Source organism: Salmo trutta, chromosome 14 (assembly GCF_901001165.1).
Source record: "Salmo trutta chromosome 14, fSalTru1.1, whole genome shotgun sequence".
NCBI lineage: Eukaryota > Metazoa > Chordata > Actinopteri > Salmoniformes > Salmonidae > Salmo > Salmo trutta.
The window spans coordinates 39,784,075-39,800,026 of record NC_042970.1 but is presented as its reverse complement, the minus strand read 5'-3'; the positions used below and the strand labels follow the sequence as shown (position 1 = coordinate 39,800,026).

The 15,952-nt window shown below is 41.5% G+C and overlaps 1 long non-coding RNA gene across 1 annotated transcript; it reads right to left on the bottom strand.

Annotated features, from left to right (window-relative positions):
- Positions 1 to 11,206: 11,206 nt before the first annotated feature.
- On the bottom strand, positions 11,207 to 15,164 carry LOC115208052 (uncharacterized). Its single transcript, XR_003881090.1, has 3 exons — positions 15,014 to 15,164; positions 14,264 to 14,343; positions 11,207 to 11,559 (listed from the first exon to the last, which is right to left on the bottom strand). It is a non-coding gene; the product is annotated as an uncharacterized LOC115208052 (long non-coding RNA).
- Positions 15,165 to 15,952: the final 788 nt, after the last annotated feature.

Here is a 15,952-nt window from a genome sequence, read left to right as displayed (position 1 = left end):
CAGTAGCCTTGCAAGTCCTAAATTGTTATAAAGAAATAAAATGGGTGATGCCAATGAGCTTGAAGTAAAGTAGGGTGGAGGGTTCCAAGAGATTATTGTTCCACACAACAGGGCCAACAGCTGTGGTCATACCAGCTCATCACATGAAGGAAGATGAGACAACCTCCCAATACGAACCCATCTTAAGTCATTGAGTGTTTAATCTCGTTGCGTTTCTGCTCCCTCGAGATTTAAAGGTTTTCCCTTTGCAAGTAAAGTCACATTGCGCATTACGTGTTTGTTTTATTTTTGTAGGTGCTAAATCTTCTACCAAAGAGTGTTACTTTAAGACGGGGCCAGTTGTTTTTCCACACGGGCACACACTGGTTGAATCAACGTTGTTTCCACGTCATTTAAATGAAATTACGTTGAACCAACATGGAATAGACGTTGAACTGACGTCTGTACCCAGTGGGTTGTAGTAGACACTAATATTGTACTCTTGAAAATGTATCCTGTCTTGACAATAGACATTACAATAAATGTAAAACTATTAGAATGGGTTTTATTTTAATTCCATGCTGTAAATACCGTGGAGTACCATTATTATTCTAAGAACACACAGCTCAGAACATTAAGCTAAAATGAGATCTCAATCTGAAGATGTACTGTAGAGAATGACAGTTGTTTAAGAAAGTAACAGGGTGACCTTCCTCCCACAGTTTTGCCAAGAATGTGCCATGCAGTCGCCAAGGGATCTAATACGGCACGATTTAAAACCAAGAGAAGGCTGCCAGAAGGATACTTTTTTTTCCATTGGAAAGGTGATCTGATCTGAACAGTGGATAGGAGGGTTAAGACATTCTCAAGTGGTTACCCACAGGATATAATGGTCTCCTGTGTTCAAGTAAAAATGTGATACTTGATATCTCCTTTGAAACACTCATTTTTTATTAGGACATATTTCATATGGCTGTGTTCTGCCAAATGTTTCGCATGTTTAGAAGGCTTATTGTGTTTTCAGGGACCTTGATGTGCTACTGTCAAATTCAACCACTTGAGCTTCCTTGTTTGCCAAGCAGCAGCAACTGTGCTAAGGGCAGCAGACCACAGTGTCAAGTAAGTAACAACAATAGCATTTTGTTAAGTTATTTAGGGTTTTGTTAATGAATGTGTTATTGATTTGAAGGAGCTTATTATACCTGCTTATTATGATGCACAATTTGAACGTTTGAAATACAGTTGAAGTTGGAAGTTTACATACACCTTAGACAAATACATTTAAACTCAGTTTTTCACAATTCCTGACATTTAATCCTCGTAAAAATGTCCCTGTCTTAGGTCAGTTAGGATCACCACTTTATTTTAAGAATGTGAAATGTCAGAATAATAGTAGAGGGAATGATATAATTCAGCTTTTATTTCTTTCATCACATTTCCAGTGGGTCAGAAGTTTACATACACTCAATTAGTATTTGGTAGCATTACCTTTAAATTGTTTAACTTGGGTCAAACGTTTTGGGTAGCCTTCTACAAGCTTCCCACAATAAGTTGGGTGAATTTTGGCCCATTCATCCTGACAGAGCTGGTGTAACTGAGTCAGGTTTGTAGGCCTTCTTGCTCGCACACCCGTTTTCAGTTCTGCCAACAAATTTTCTACAGGATTGAGGTCAGGGCTTTGTGATGGCCACTCCGATACCTTGACTTTGTTGTCCTTAAGCCATTTTGCCACAACTTTGGAAGTATGCTTGGGGTCATTGTCCATTTGGAAGACCCATTTGCAACCAAGCTTAAACTTCCTGACTGATGTCTTCAAATGTTGCTTCAATATATCCACATAATTTTCCTGCCTCATGATGCCATCTATTTTGTGAAGTGCACCAGTCCCTCCTGCAGCAAAGCACCCCAACAACATGATGCTGCCACCCCCGTGCTTCACGGGTGGGATGGTGTTCTTCGGCTTACAAGCATCTCCCTTTTTCCTACAAACATAACGTTGGTCATTATGGCCAAACAGTTCTATTTTGTTTCATCAGACCAGAGGACATTTCTCCAAAAAGTACAATCTTTGTCCCCATGTGCAGTTGCAAACCGTAGTCTGGCTTTTTTATGGCGGTTTTGGAGCAGTGGCTTCTTCCTTGCTGAGCGGCCTTTCAGGTTATGTCGATATTGAACTCGTTTTACTGTGGATATAGATACTTTTGTACCTGTTTCCTCCAGCATCTTCACAAGGTCCTTTGCTGTTGTTTAAAAAAAGTATGTTCATCTCTAGGAGACAGAACGCGTCTCCTTCCTGAGCGGTATGATGGTTGCTTGGTCCCATGGTGTTTATACTTGCGTACTATTGTTTGTACAGATGAACGTGTTGCCTTCAGGTGTTTGGAAATTGCTCCCAAGGATGAACCAGACTTGTGGAGGTTAAGAATTTGTTTTCTGAGGTCTTGGCTGATTTCTTTAGATTTTCCCACGATGTCAAGCAAAGAGGCACTGAGTTTGAAGGTAGGCCTTGAAATACATCCACAGGTACACCTCCAATTGACTCGAATGATGTCAATTAGCCTATCAGAAGCTTCTAAAGCCATGACATCTTTTTCTGGAATTTTCCAAGCTGTTTAAAGTCACAGTCAACTTAGTGTATGTACACTTCTGACCCACTGGAATTGTGATACAGTGAATTATAAGTGAAATAATCTGTCTGTAAACAATTGTTGGAAAAATTACTTGTGTCATGCACATAGTAGATGTCCTAACCGACTTGCCAAAACTATAGTTTGTTAACAAGAAATTTGTGGAGTGGTTGAAAAACGAGCTTTATTGACTCCAACCTAAGTGTATGTAAACTTCCGACTTCAACTGTATATATGACTGAGTCCAGGGGTGACTTCATTTATAGATACTTACAAACAAATCAACCTGTACAGGATACTCCATCTCTACCTACCTCCTTCAGGTCAAGATATCAGTCTAGTCTCCTCCACTGTAACAATACTTTTATTGTGCAACTGCTTCCTTACAACTATTTGATGTTGATTAGGTCAGGCAGATGAAGAGATGTGCCCCAATTCAAATGGCAAAAGGAGTCGATCCCATTCCCTGACTGTCTTGAGCGCACGGTGAGTCTTGCCAACAGGCCAGTCCGCATGAACATCTCGTAGAGCTGGTGATATCCCCTTAATTTTAAATGGTTTCCCTGTTAGTGGATGGTTGTGGCATTTTATGGCTTATTTACCGTACATAGTTGCTTTCCATCCAGATACTTGCTTATTAATGTTGCACTTTGCTACATACATTTTTTGACTTTTAAATTAATTGATTAATTGATTCTTGAGGAATTCAACTTATTAATGCTTCATGAGCTTAGGTCAACTGTCTAACAATGTAATTTTAAACAAACACTGCATAGCGTCAAAACATGGTTAATCATTGACAAATGGGTTGAACCTGATTGGCCAAAAGTGTTGACCTGGTTGAAAAAAGATCAGAATTGGGCTGCCTGTGTAAACACAGCCTTAACTGTTTACACAAAAAGGTGGTGGGGTGGCCGCTTTGTTATTGTTTGAACTGCAGATCGCCCCTTGAAAGGAGTTTGAAATTGATTTGTATGACTGAGTCCACAGAAAACTTGTTTTAATAATATGCAGCATGTATTGTATTGTAAGTCCACAAACCAACCACTGCATGGTGCTCCAGATCCACCTACCTCCTTGAGCTTCAGTCTCTAGACTGTTCCGCTGTTACACTACAGCCATTCAGAAATTCGTAAAAATGGGAACTCGTTCAAGAAAAATATATTGAATTCCACACCAGCAGGTCATGTATTTCATCAAGTAGTTCATTTTATTTCTTAAAGAACAATTTAGCATTTCAAATAGATTTTCTTGAACCCCAGACCAGGTTTATGTGTGCACCTGATATTTCCACAAGGAACAACTAGATAAAGGATGAAAACATTTATAGTTTAATTTTATCTTAAAGCTGAAATTCGCATTAGGTGAAAAAGCGCCACTCGTCGCCGCTGCGCGTTGTTATTGTTTTTGTTTTGTTGATGAAACGGAGGAGAGTAGCACCCAGTATTGTGGTAAGAAAATCATTGCAGTACATACTATGCTGTTATATCGCACGTGCAATGATGTCCGAGGGATAAAAACAGTGTTCGTTATTTGAAGTAACTTCTTTGTTCTTGTAATATAGCAAATGGACGTGGCAGTTTCATCAAGTACGGATTCCAGCTTTAAGCTCTTCTAAGTTATTTGTGGAGAGACTTTTCAGAGGAAGATCATTCTCAAGTGCAGAGCTGAACTGTAATCTAAGATGCCATTGTCGGCTGCTTTGTGTGTTTGATGACAGGTATTTCTAGGTGCTAAATTCCAGAAAATGTCAGCTTCATCCATCACTGGCATACTGTAAGCATCTATCCTGTACTGTTCTTGTTTTATGAATTCCCAACCCCTTACATGACCACTATCGTAATGATAGGTGACAATTCCTGTCTGCCGTGCACTGTTGTCTATGTGAAATGTAGGAAATTGAAAGAGAGAGATGCTGCTTATGAACAGGGCAACGTGACCGGGGAAAATAGTTTGGTTAAACAGTTCAAATATGACTTATGCAGATTGATCAAGATGGCAAAACACAAGTATAGAGACAAAGTGGAGGACCAATTCAGCGGGTCTGACACAAGGCGTATGTGTAAGGGGTGCTGGAAAACAGAACAATCAAATAATGGGTACATAACCCGACGCACACCAGGACAGACGTGCACAAGCACTTACAAATAAACAATCACCGACAAGGGCATGAGGGGGAACAGAGGGTTAAATACACAACATGTAATTGATGGGATTGGAACCAGGTGTGATGGAAGACAAGACAAAACCAAAGGAAAATGAAAAGAGGGTCAGCGATGGCTAGAAGGTCGGTGACTTCGACCGCCGAACGCCACCCGAACAAGGAGAGTTACCAACTTCGGCGGAAGTCGTGACAGTATGTGGCATCTAACAATCTAACGATCACGGATTACAAAAAGAAAGCCAGCCACATCACGGTCACCAGACGAGCTGAGCTGCCGAGGAGAGCCCCAGATGACAACGTGGGCTACACACTCACAGTCTCTACTGAGGACGTATGGAAGTCAGTCAAACGGGTTAACCCTCGCAAGCCTGCCAGCCCAGATGGCGTCTATACCCGTGCCCTTAGAGCATGTGCAGACCAGCTGACTATTGTGTTCTCTGACATTTTCAATCGCTCCCTAGCTCAGGCCTCTATACCCACCTGCTTCAAGATGTCCGCTATCGTCACTGTGCCCAAGAAAGTAACTGAACTGAATGAATACTGACCAGTAGCACTCACTTCCGTCATCATGAAGTGCTTCGAGAGGCTAGTCAAAGACCACATCACCTCCTCCCTCCCCAACACACTCAATTCTCTCCAATTCGCCTACCGCCCTGACAGATCCATGGACGACACAATCTCCATTGCACTGCACACTGCCCTCACCCACCTGGACAAGAGGAATGCATATGTGAGGATGCTGTTCATCGACAACAGCTCGGCCTTCAATACCATAGTGCCCTATAAGCTCATTATAAAGCTCACAGCGCTGGGTCTGAACTCCTCCGTATGCAACTAGGTCCTGGACTTCCTGACGGGCCGCCCCCAGGTGGTGATAGTATGCAACATTGCCTCCTTGACACTGATCCTCAATACGGGGCCCCCCACAAGGGTGCGTCCTCAGTCCCCTCCTGTATTCTCTGTATACCCACGACTGCGTGGCCTCACACAGTTCTAACTCCATCATCAAGTTCGCTGACTACATGACAGTACTAGGCCTGATCACCAACAACGACGAGACAGCCTACAGGGAGGAGATAGGCACTCTGACGGTGTGGTGCCAGGTCAACAACCTCTCCCTCAACGTTAGCAAAACAAAGGAGCTGATTGTGGACTTCAAGTGCAAACAGGCTGGACACGCCCCCATCCTCATCAACGGGGCCACTGTGGAGATGGCTAATAACTTCATATCTCAGAGAAGCCGAAATGGTCTAACCACACGGACACCGTAGTGAAGAAGGCACGACAGTGACTCTTCAACCACAGGATGCTGAAGAAAGTTGGCCTGTCCCCGTGGGCCCTCACGGTGTTCTACAGGAGCGTCATCGAGAGCATACTGCTGGGCTGCACCACAGCCTGGTTTCGGCAACTTCACCGCAGCTCATCAGAGGGTGATACGTGCAGCCGAACGCACCATTGGGTGCGTGACACATCAGGTGTCACAGGAAGGCCAAGAAGATAATCAGGGACACCAGCCACCCAAGCCATGCCCTGTTCTCCCTGCTTCAATCACTCAGACGTGGGAAGTACAGGACTGGAGAATAGTTTCTACCTTCAGACCATCAGGCTGCTGAATAGCCACCACTAGTCAGCTACCTGCTCCCCCCCAACCTCAACTCACATACCTTACCTGCTACTCCCCCTATCGACATTCTTTCTCCTGCTGCTCCCCCCTTCTACTCCGCCTATGGACATTCTTTCTCCTGCTGCTCCCCCTTCTACTCCCCCTATCGACATTCTTTCTCCTGCTGCTCCCCCTTCTACTCCCCCTATGGACATTCTTTCTCCTGCTGCTCCCCCCTTCTACTCCCCCTATGGACATTCTCTTGCTGCCCCCCCCGCTCCCTTCTACTCCGCCTATGGACATTCTTTCTCCTGCTGCTCCCCCTTCTACTCCCCCTATTGACATTCTTTCTCCTGCTGCTCCCCCTTCTACTCCCCCTATGGACATTCTTTCTCCTGCTGCTCCCCCTTCTACTCCCCCTATCGACATTCGTTCTCCTGCTGCTCCCCCTTCTACTCCCCCTATCGACATTCTTTTTCCTGCTGCTCCCCCTTCTACTCCCCCTATGGACATTCTTTCTCCTGCTGCCCCCCCCCCCTTTACTGCCTCTATGTGTATTCCACCCACACCCCCACACCCCCACCACAACAACATTCATCACTGTAGAAGTTGTTAGTATGTCTAGTATTACTTTCTTGTTTTTATTTCACTAAATTATAATGCTGCTTCTCCCCTTATGACCCCCCCACCCCCTCAACAGTCTTTACACTGCCTCCACCCCAATCGGCATTTATTAATTCCTCACTGCCACAGTTGTTATTATGTATATAGTGCTATATTTATATTGTTTTTATTACCATTTTCATAATTTTATTTCACTAGTCCTGCATGTTGGAGCTCGAAGCCTAAGATTTTCACTGTACCCTGCAATCACGCCTGCAACCCTGCAACCCTGCAACCCTGTACATGTGACTATTAAACAATCTGAATATGAATCTGAAATGGTGCGATTGTTTCTGGTTCTGAAATGTTCTGGTCATTATGCTTGTTTCTCCGTGATTTTACACACTGTATCAGCTGGTTATCAGATAATCACCGGTTATAAAATAAAAAGTCCAACTATGTAGAACCTGCTGAAAATAAAGTCCTGTATAGATTGTATTTCCAGCCAGCAACTATCGTGGAATTACGACGATGATCACACTTTCACACTTTTAGTATTAGTTTAATCAGCTAATGTACAAAAAGGATATAAAACACAAGAGAAACGGACTTGATTTAACTGCATAGTGCCTTTGATGTGGCTCATTGTTTAGAACAATCTGTTTTTGGATTCCACCTTGTCTCCCCCTCTCCTCTTTTAGAATCCTCTGTCCCACACCATTGGTTCCAAACAGGCTATTTACTGTATAGGCTACTCTGGAGACCACATAACAGATCTAAGGCTCTACTCCCACACATAGGGATTAAATGACACACAGGGTTTATATGGTAGATAGATAGGGGATCCTGACACTTGACATGCGACACAGATGGCACTCCTTGTCTTCACATGGAGCTAAGATAATAGATTGTTCTCTGTGGAATTCTCAAAGACGGATTAGGTCAGCTGTCGTGAACATTATTAGGTTGAGATAAACGTAAACATTTTTAAACATATATGCAGGATCATCTTGGATCTTTTCTTGAAGTCCACTTGGGATTCTTTGCAACCAGTGATTACTCAGGCAAACAGCAAGATTTCCATTCAAAAACAGATCAAGATGTGTCACACCGCCTCGCCTCTAAATAGCTGATGTATCTGTGTATATGAATAGTCTGTAAGAAGTGTTACACTTTTACTGACTATGATCCAAACATATCACATGAAACCCTGGGATTCTAGTGGAGAAAGACTTGCATATAATCCCTCGTTGGCATCATATTCAAATACTTGGATGCTAAGACCAGTGAAAGATGCTAGAAGTTTCCAAACTCACTATTGCCACATGCACTGTGCAGCTAGCGTGTCCTTTTCTGCAGTCGACAATACACTCATCATTGTCCTGTAAAACAATACAACATACTGGCACCCAGGCTCCTGGAACAGAAGAGCGGACTGTATTAACAATAAACAAACAATGACACATGAATCAAAATGTGTGTTTATTCTTGACAAACATCACGACACGACATCACAACATCCACTTTCAAAAAGAAATAATACATCATTTCAATTGTAACTTTCAATCTCAATGGATTTTTTTCATGAGTGAACTTTCAGTTAATGTAAGACTCATAACCAATACAATGGATTGATGTATTAGTAGCTCATAGTTTACTCTTGGACAACAGAAAGTTGAAATTTGTGTGATCCCATTAATGCAACCATATATCATGCATGTAAATGAGAAGTGACTACAGTCTGTTCATCGCTGGGTATACTCTATACTCACCAGTGGTCATACTGCAAACTGGAATTTATACTGTCTGGACAATTGTCTTCATGCTGTATTTAGACATGATAACAGACATGTCTATTTGACTGTGGGTATTATGCTACTCACCGTCACCTGATGCTGACAGTCTTCCACACCCCAAATATATTCCTCATTTTAGCACCTGTGGTAGTCTGTGTTATGCTTTCGCTTACCACTATATCAGCTCCAGATGCACACAGCTCTACACAGATGCTTAAATATACAGTGCTGTGAAAAAGTATTTGCCCCCTTCCTAATTTCTTATTTTTTTTATCAAACAAATTGAAATATTACACAAAGATAACCTAAGTAAACACAAAATGCAGTTTAAGTGATGATTTTCTTTATCAAGGGAAAAAAGCTATCCGAACCTTCATGGCCCTATGTGACAAAGTAATTGCCCCCTAAACCTAATAACTGGTTGTGCCACCCTCAGCACCAACAACTGCAATCAAGCGTTTGCGATAACTGGCAATGAGTCTTTCACATCGCTATGGAGGAATTTTGGCCCACTCTTCTTTGCAGAATTGTTGGTATGATGTTCTTTTTCTGAAATGCTGTGTTACTTTTACGCCAGATGTAACGGGACGCACACCTTCCAAAAAGTTCATATTTTGTCTCGTCAGACCACAGAATATTTTCCCAAAAGTTTTGGGGATCATCAAGATGCTTTTTGCCAAAAGTGAGACGAGCCTTTATGTTCTTTTTGGTCAGCAGTGGTTTTCGCCTTGGAACTCTGCCATGGATGGCATTTTTGCCCAGTCTCTTTCTTATGGTTGAGTCATGAACACTGACCTTAACTGGGGCAAGTGAGGCCTGCAGTTCTTTAGATGTTGTTGTGGGTTCTTTTGTGACCTCCTCACCGTGGTTCGCTGGAGTCCCAAAGCTTTAGAAATGGCTGTGTAACCCTTTCCAGACTGATAGATGTCAATTACTTTGTTTCTCATCTGTTCCTGAATTCCTTTGGACCGCGGCATGATGTCTTGCTTTTTGAGATCTTTTGGCCTACTTCACTTTGTCAGACAGGTTCTATTTAAGTGATTTCTTGATTCAACAGGTCTGGCAGTAATCAGGCCTGGGTGTGGCTAGTGAAATTGAACTCAGCTTTCCAAAAAATGTGATTAACTACAGTAAATTCATGATTTAACAAGGGGGGGCAATTACTTTGTCACATATGGCCATGAAGGTTCGGATAGCTTTTTTCCCTTATTAAATACAATTATCACTTAAAACTGCATTTTGTGTTTACTTGGGTTATCTTTGTGTAATATTAAAATTTGTTTGATGATCTGAAACATTTAAGTGTGACAAATGTGCAAAAAAATAAGAAATCAGGAAGGGGGCAAATACTTTTTCACATCACTGTAAATCATATCTCGCTCGCTCTCTCGCTGTCTCTCTCTCAGTCTCTCTCCCTCCTCTCTCACTCCCCCCTCTCTCTCTCTTTCTCTCCCCCCCCCCCCCCCCCCCCCCCCCCCCGCTCTCTAGCTCTCGCTCCTTTGGACCAACAAATATGTACTTCACATTGCAGGGAAGATCAGCTGTTTATGTTCGCTGTCAAGTTGGAACAGAGCTATTAAAGTAAAAAAAAAAAAATAGCTTACAGTTAATATTTTGCTGTGATTCTATTACAAAAATATTACATTTTATTACAACTATATTTCAGTGAAAGAACTGCTCTTTTAGCATTGGTGTTTTTCTTAGCATGTCAAACTGCTTCAAACAGCTCCTCGAATATATAGTTACAGTTCAAAAAACAAAATTACCAGGACAAACAACAATTCACATACTTCCCAACCCAAAATGTGCAGCCATAACTGAGTTTGAGCATAGGGTGTTCTACACCTGGTTAGTGAAAGGTACCTCACACTTACGTTGCAGTGAGGCTCAATGTATTAGGCAATCCCAATCGTGGGTGAGCATGAAAGAGCAAGATGTTTGACTTCTCCTAATAAGAACATAAAGTGAAACTTTTTTTATTGTGACTTTATGCTATGTGGGATGAGTGCGCAATACCTTTTTTAACAATTTTTTAATTTTTTTATTTCACCTTTCTTTAACCAGGTAGGCAAGTTGAGAACAAGTTCTCATTTACAACTGCGACCTGGCCAAGATAAAGCAAAGCAGTTCGACACATATAACAACACAGAGTTACACATGGAGTAAAACAAACATACAGTCAATAATACAGTAGAAAAATAAGTCTATATACAATGTGAGCAAATGAGGTGAGATAAGGGAGGTAAAGGCAAGAAATAAGCCATGGTGGCGAAGTAAATACAATATAGCAATTAAAACACTGGAATGATAGATTTCACAGTAGATGAGTGTGCAAAGTAGAAATACTGGGGTGCAAAGTAGCAAAATAAATAAATAAATACAGTAGGGGAAGAGGTAATTGTTTGGGCTATTTATAGATGGGCTATATACAGGTGCAGTGATCTGTGAGCATGATCCTATTTTGGAAAAAGCTAAAGTGCAACAGTGTTATACATCTTAGCTTAAATTCCCATCAATTGTTCTCTTTTTCAAATACTTGGACTGGAGTTAAGCAGTATCTAAGTGTGTGGAAAAGTTCAGGCCTGGTTAAACATGGGGAAATATATTGAGATAGTATTGTATCAATATTCCAGGTGCATGAGCTTGAGAGTGGCATATCCCAGGAGGAGCAGGCCAACACTCTCCTGTCCAGGAACAGGAAGGTGCCGGATGAGCTGCAGGAAGCTTGGGAGCATGCCGACATAGCTTTGTCTCAGGTCAACAAGCCGAGGGTAAAGAGCCGGGACCCTGGAAATGAGAAGTGTAAGGTTCTCTATTTATTTTCTTAGTCAACCTTGTGTTCTGTTTCGTTGTGTTCTTGAACGTTGCCCTGTTTTTTTGTGTTCTTGAACGTAGCCCTGTTTCTTTGTGTCCTTGAACGTAGCCCTGTCTTTCATTTTTGTTCATTGATTTCACCTGTGTTCGTTACTCACCTGGTCTCATCAGCTCATTATTTAGTTCAGTTCATTTCGTTGGTGCCTTTGAGGTATTGTTCGTTTTGACTCTACTAAGCCTTTTCCTAGCTTGTTTGTGAGAACCAGTTATAGCCTTCAGTCCTAGTTTTGATTGACCTGCCTGTTTGCCTACCTGTGTATGACCATTGCCTGCCTGTGACCACGATTCCTGCCTTCTGCGAAGGTGAAAGAAACACCTGCCGCGCTCTGCGCGTGAATCTACACCTTTTTCTCCCTGAGTATTCATTACAAGAAGACACTTCTCTGGGGCGTCAAAACATATTCCTGTAACTGATTCACTCAATAGAACTAGAATGTAATTTATAATCTTTGATTCATATTTTATTCTAACAGGTTAATCCCATTGATATGAATACTGTATCTATACCTTTAATTGAAATCATTATAGACAAATCACATGTTAGAAGCAAGACAAATTTTATTAGTAAATAGATGTGATATTTGATATTTTATAGGGCAAGGAAGCAGCTGAATAGGAGATGTGCAACAGATGAGACACACTTCCAGGCAGTCTTCTTGTGAAATGTCAAGATTGATCTCTTAAAGTCTGCCTTCAGAAAGTATTCAGACCTCTTGACTTTTTCCACATTTTGTTACGGTACAGACTTATTCTAAAATTGATTAAATTGTTTTTTTCCCTTATCAGTCTACACACAATACCACAGAAAGACACAGCAAAATAGCTTTCCAGAATAAAAACAATTTATTACAAATAAACTGAAATATCACATGTACATAAGTATTCAGACCCATTACTCAGTACTTTGTTGAAGCACCTTTGGTAGCAATTACAACCTTGAGTCTTCTTGGGTATGACGCTACAAGCTTGGCACAACTGTATTTGGGGAGTTTCTCCCATTCTTCTCCGCAGATCCTCTTAAGCTCTGTCAGGTTGGATGGGGAGCATCGCTGCACAGCTATTTTCAGGTCTCTCCAGAGATGTTCAATCTGGGCTCTAGCTGGGGCGCTCAAGGACATTCAGAGACTTGTCCCGAAGCCACTCCTGCGTTGGCTGCGTGTCTTGGCTGTGTGCTTAAGGTCGTTGTCCTGTTGGAAGGTGAACCTTCGCTCCAGTCTGAGGTCCTCAGCGCTCTGGAGCAGGTTTTCATCAAGGATCTCTCTGTACTTTACTCTATTCATCTTTCCCACAATCCTAACTAGTCTCCCAGTCCCTGCCGCTTAAAAACATCCCCACAGCACGATGCTGCCACCACCATGCTTCACTGTAGGAATGGTGCCAGGTATCCTCCAGACGTGGCGCTTGGGATTCATGCCAAAGAGTTCAATCTTGGTTTCATCAGACCAGAGAGTCTTGTTTCTCATGGTCTGTGAGTCTTTAGGTGCCTTTTGGCAAACTCCAAGCAGGCTATCATGTGCCTTTTACTGAGGAGTGGCTTCCGTCTGTCCACTCTACCATAAAGGCCTGATTGGTGGAGTGCTGCAGAGATGGTTGTCCTTCTAGAAGTTTCTCTCACAGAGTAACTCTAGAGCTCTTTCAGTGACCATCCGGTTCTTGGTCACCTCCCTGACCAAGGCCCTTTTCCCCCGATTGCTCATTTTGGCCGCGCAGAAGAGCCTTGGTGGTTCCAAACTTCTTCCATTTAAGAATGATGGAGGCCACTGTGTTCTTGGGGACCTTCAATGCTGCAAAAATGTTTTGGTACACTTCCCCAGATCTGTGCCTTGACACAATCCTGTCTCAGTGCTCTACGGACAATTCCTTTGACCTCATGGCTTGGTCTTTGCTCTGACATGTACTTTCAACTGTAGGACCTTATATAGACAAGTGTGTGCTTTTCCATATCATGTCCAATCAATTGAATTTACCACAGGTGGACTCCAATTAAGTTGTAGAAACAGCTCAAGAATGAATAATGGAAACAGGATGCACCTGAGCTCAATTTCGAGTCTCATAGCAAAGGATCTGAATACTTATGTTAGTAAGGTATTTCTGTTTATTAATTTTAATACATTTACTAAATTGTCAAAAACAACTGTTTTCACTTTGTCATTATGAGGTTTTATGTATAGATTGCTGAGGATTTGTATTTATTTATTTAATCCATTATAGAATAAGGCTGTAACGTAACAAAACGTGGAAAAAGTCAAGGGGTCTGAATACTTTCCGAAAGCACTGTATCACAAGGTGGAAGGTGACAGGTTCTAGGTCTGGGTTAAGCAGGCAGAGCAAAGCAGAGGCAGACAATGAAGGAAGCGTTTCTAACATTTATTTTAAGGCATCATTTTCCATTTCAAACACATTCCAGTTTCTAATTTCCATTCAATTGCTTTGTTTTACATATAGTACATATCATTTATTTTACATTTACTCTAAAACCATGCTAGTTAAAATCATCATACAAACCAAAACAAGGAAAACAAAGTGTCACAGGAACTGGTGCAGCCCGGGAGGCAGGCATCCATTTTGTTAAGACTTCAATTTAATCTTAAATAACCTCCGTTAGCCATGTACTCACCAAACAAAGCCAAACATGCCCTAGAAAAACCTGGGCTCCACCACGCCTCCGGACTGCATTCACCTCCTGTGGGCGGCCACCTAGAACACAAAAACAATCCAAGTCACATGACTCAATTCTTCGTCTAGATTGCATGCAAACACGTGACAGCTGTGACATATGCCTTTGTCAGCATATTGTTGCTATACTATATTGTTGACTTGAACAATATAAAATTATGAAAAGAGAGGTGTCTTGAATGACCAATGACCACTGAAGCAACACCTTAACTATTATGTTTTGTACATCTCACGTCATGAAACACTATAAGCTGGTACTACTATTGCATATGAAGTATTTTAAATTGCTAAATAAAAATAGCACTCCTTGGGGCTCGCAAGGATCTATGAAATCTTCTGGACATTATTAAGTCTTAATCATAATGCCACACCTAATATTACTCAGAAGACAAATTTAGCCCGCCATGAGTCCATGTGATTCCCTGTTGGCTACATATGAAATGATTACAAAGTAGCTAATGTGCAAAGAAATCATGGTTCACCACTTGCTCAAAATAGGTCTTTGACCTGCTAACAGTCCTTGATCTAAATCCACAGAAGTGTCTAAGGCTTATATTGCTGTAATGAACTATTCAAGTCGAATTTGTAAACCCCACTCTGAATTTGCAATGCCCCATGTTCGCTCCCGAGAATCGTTTTACTTTATGTGGCTTGATATCTACAATGTGACCAATATGGTTGATTAACTCACCAGGTCTTAATGTCTTCAGCACCAAAAACCCTTCTCCCCACATGTTAGCGTTTACCTGCAGAAAGAGAAGCAAATAGCATAAACTACCCAACCTTGGAGTCTGTACCGTGCTTTCTCTCTCACTGCCACAACTCCCGCACGCACGCACGCACACACACAGACACACACACTGGCGACTGCAGCTGTGGGCTAAGGCTGCTTTGAGCTGACAGATTTCATAATGTAAGAAATATCAGCTGCTGGCTTTAGCTGCCATATGACCTCTGGCATGTTTGAATAGCTTTGTCATAGAGTCAATATAACAATGGACACACTGTTAACACAGTGTTAGCGAATACTTTTTTCTTCTTATTCTGGTCAGTTATGTGTTTGTAGTAGAAAATGCAAACGCTATATTATGTTTAACATGTTAATAATACATCATGTATTTGATTCATGTTAGGCCTATATTAATAAGCTAATAAATAATGAATATGTTTTATTATTAAATAATTAAGACGTTACATTTTTATCATAATCATTGCTATGCATTAGCAGTATGTAAACTCTGCCCTTTAAAAACTCTGCCCCACATTTTCAAAAGGCATGCACTTTGATTCATGTGCTTGCAGTGCAAATAACATTCAAATGAAATATATAATTGAAATGTGTTCCATAATCACAAATACAGGTTCATCTGCACACCACTATGAACATAAATAAACCAATCATAAACAATCATTGAAATAATTGCCTCCTTCCAAGTGTCAAGGTAAATAAATGAATCTTACACTGAGTATACAAAATATTAGGAATACCTTTCCATGACATAGACTGACCAGGTGAATCCAGGTTAAAGCTATGATCCCTTATTGATGTCACCTGTTAAATCCACTTCAATCAGTGTAGATGAAGGGGAGGAGACAGGTGAAAGAGGGATTTTTAAGCCTTGAAACAATT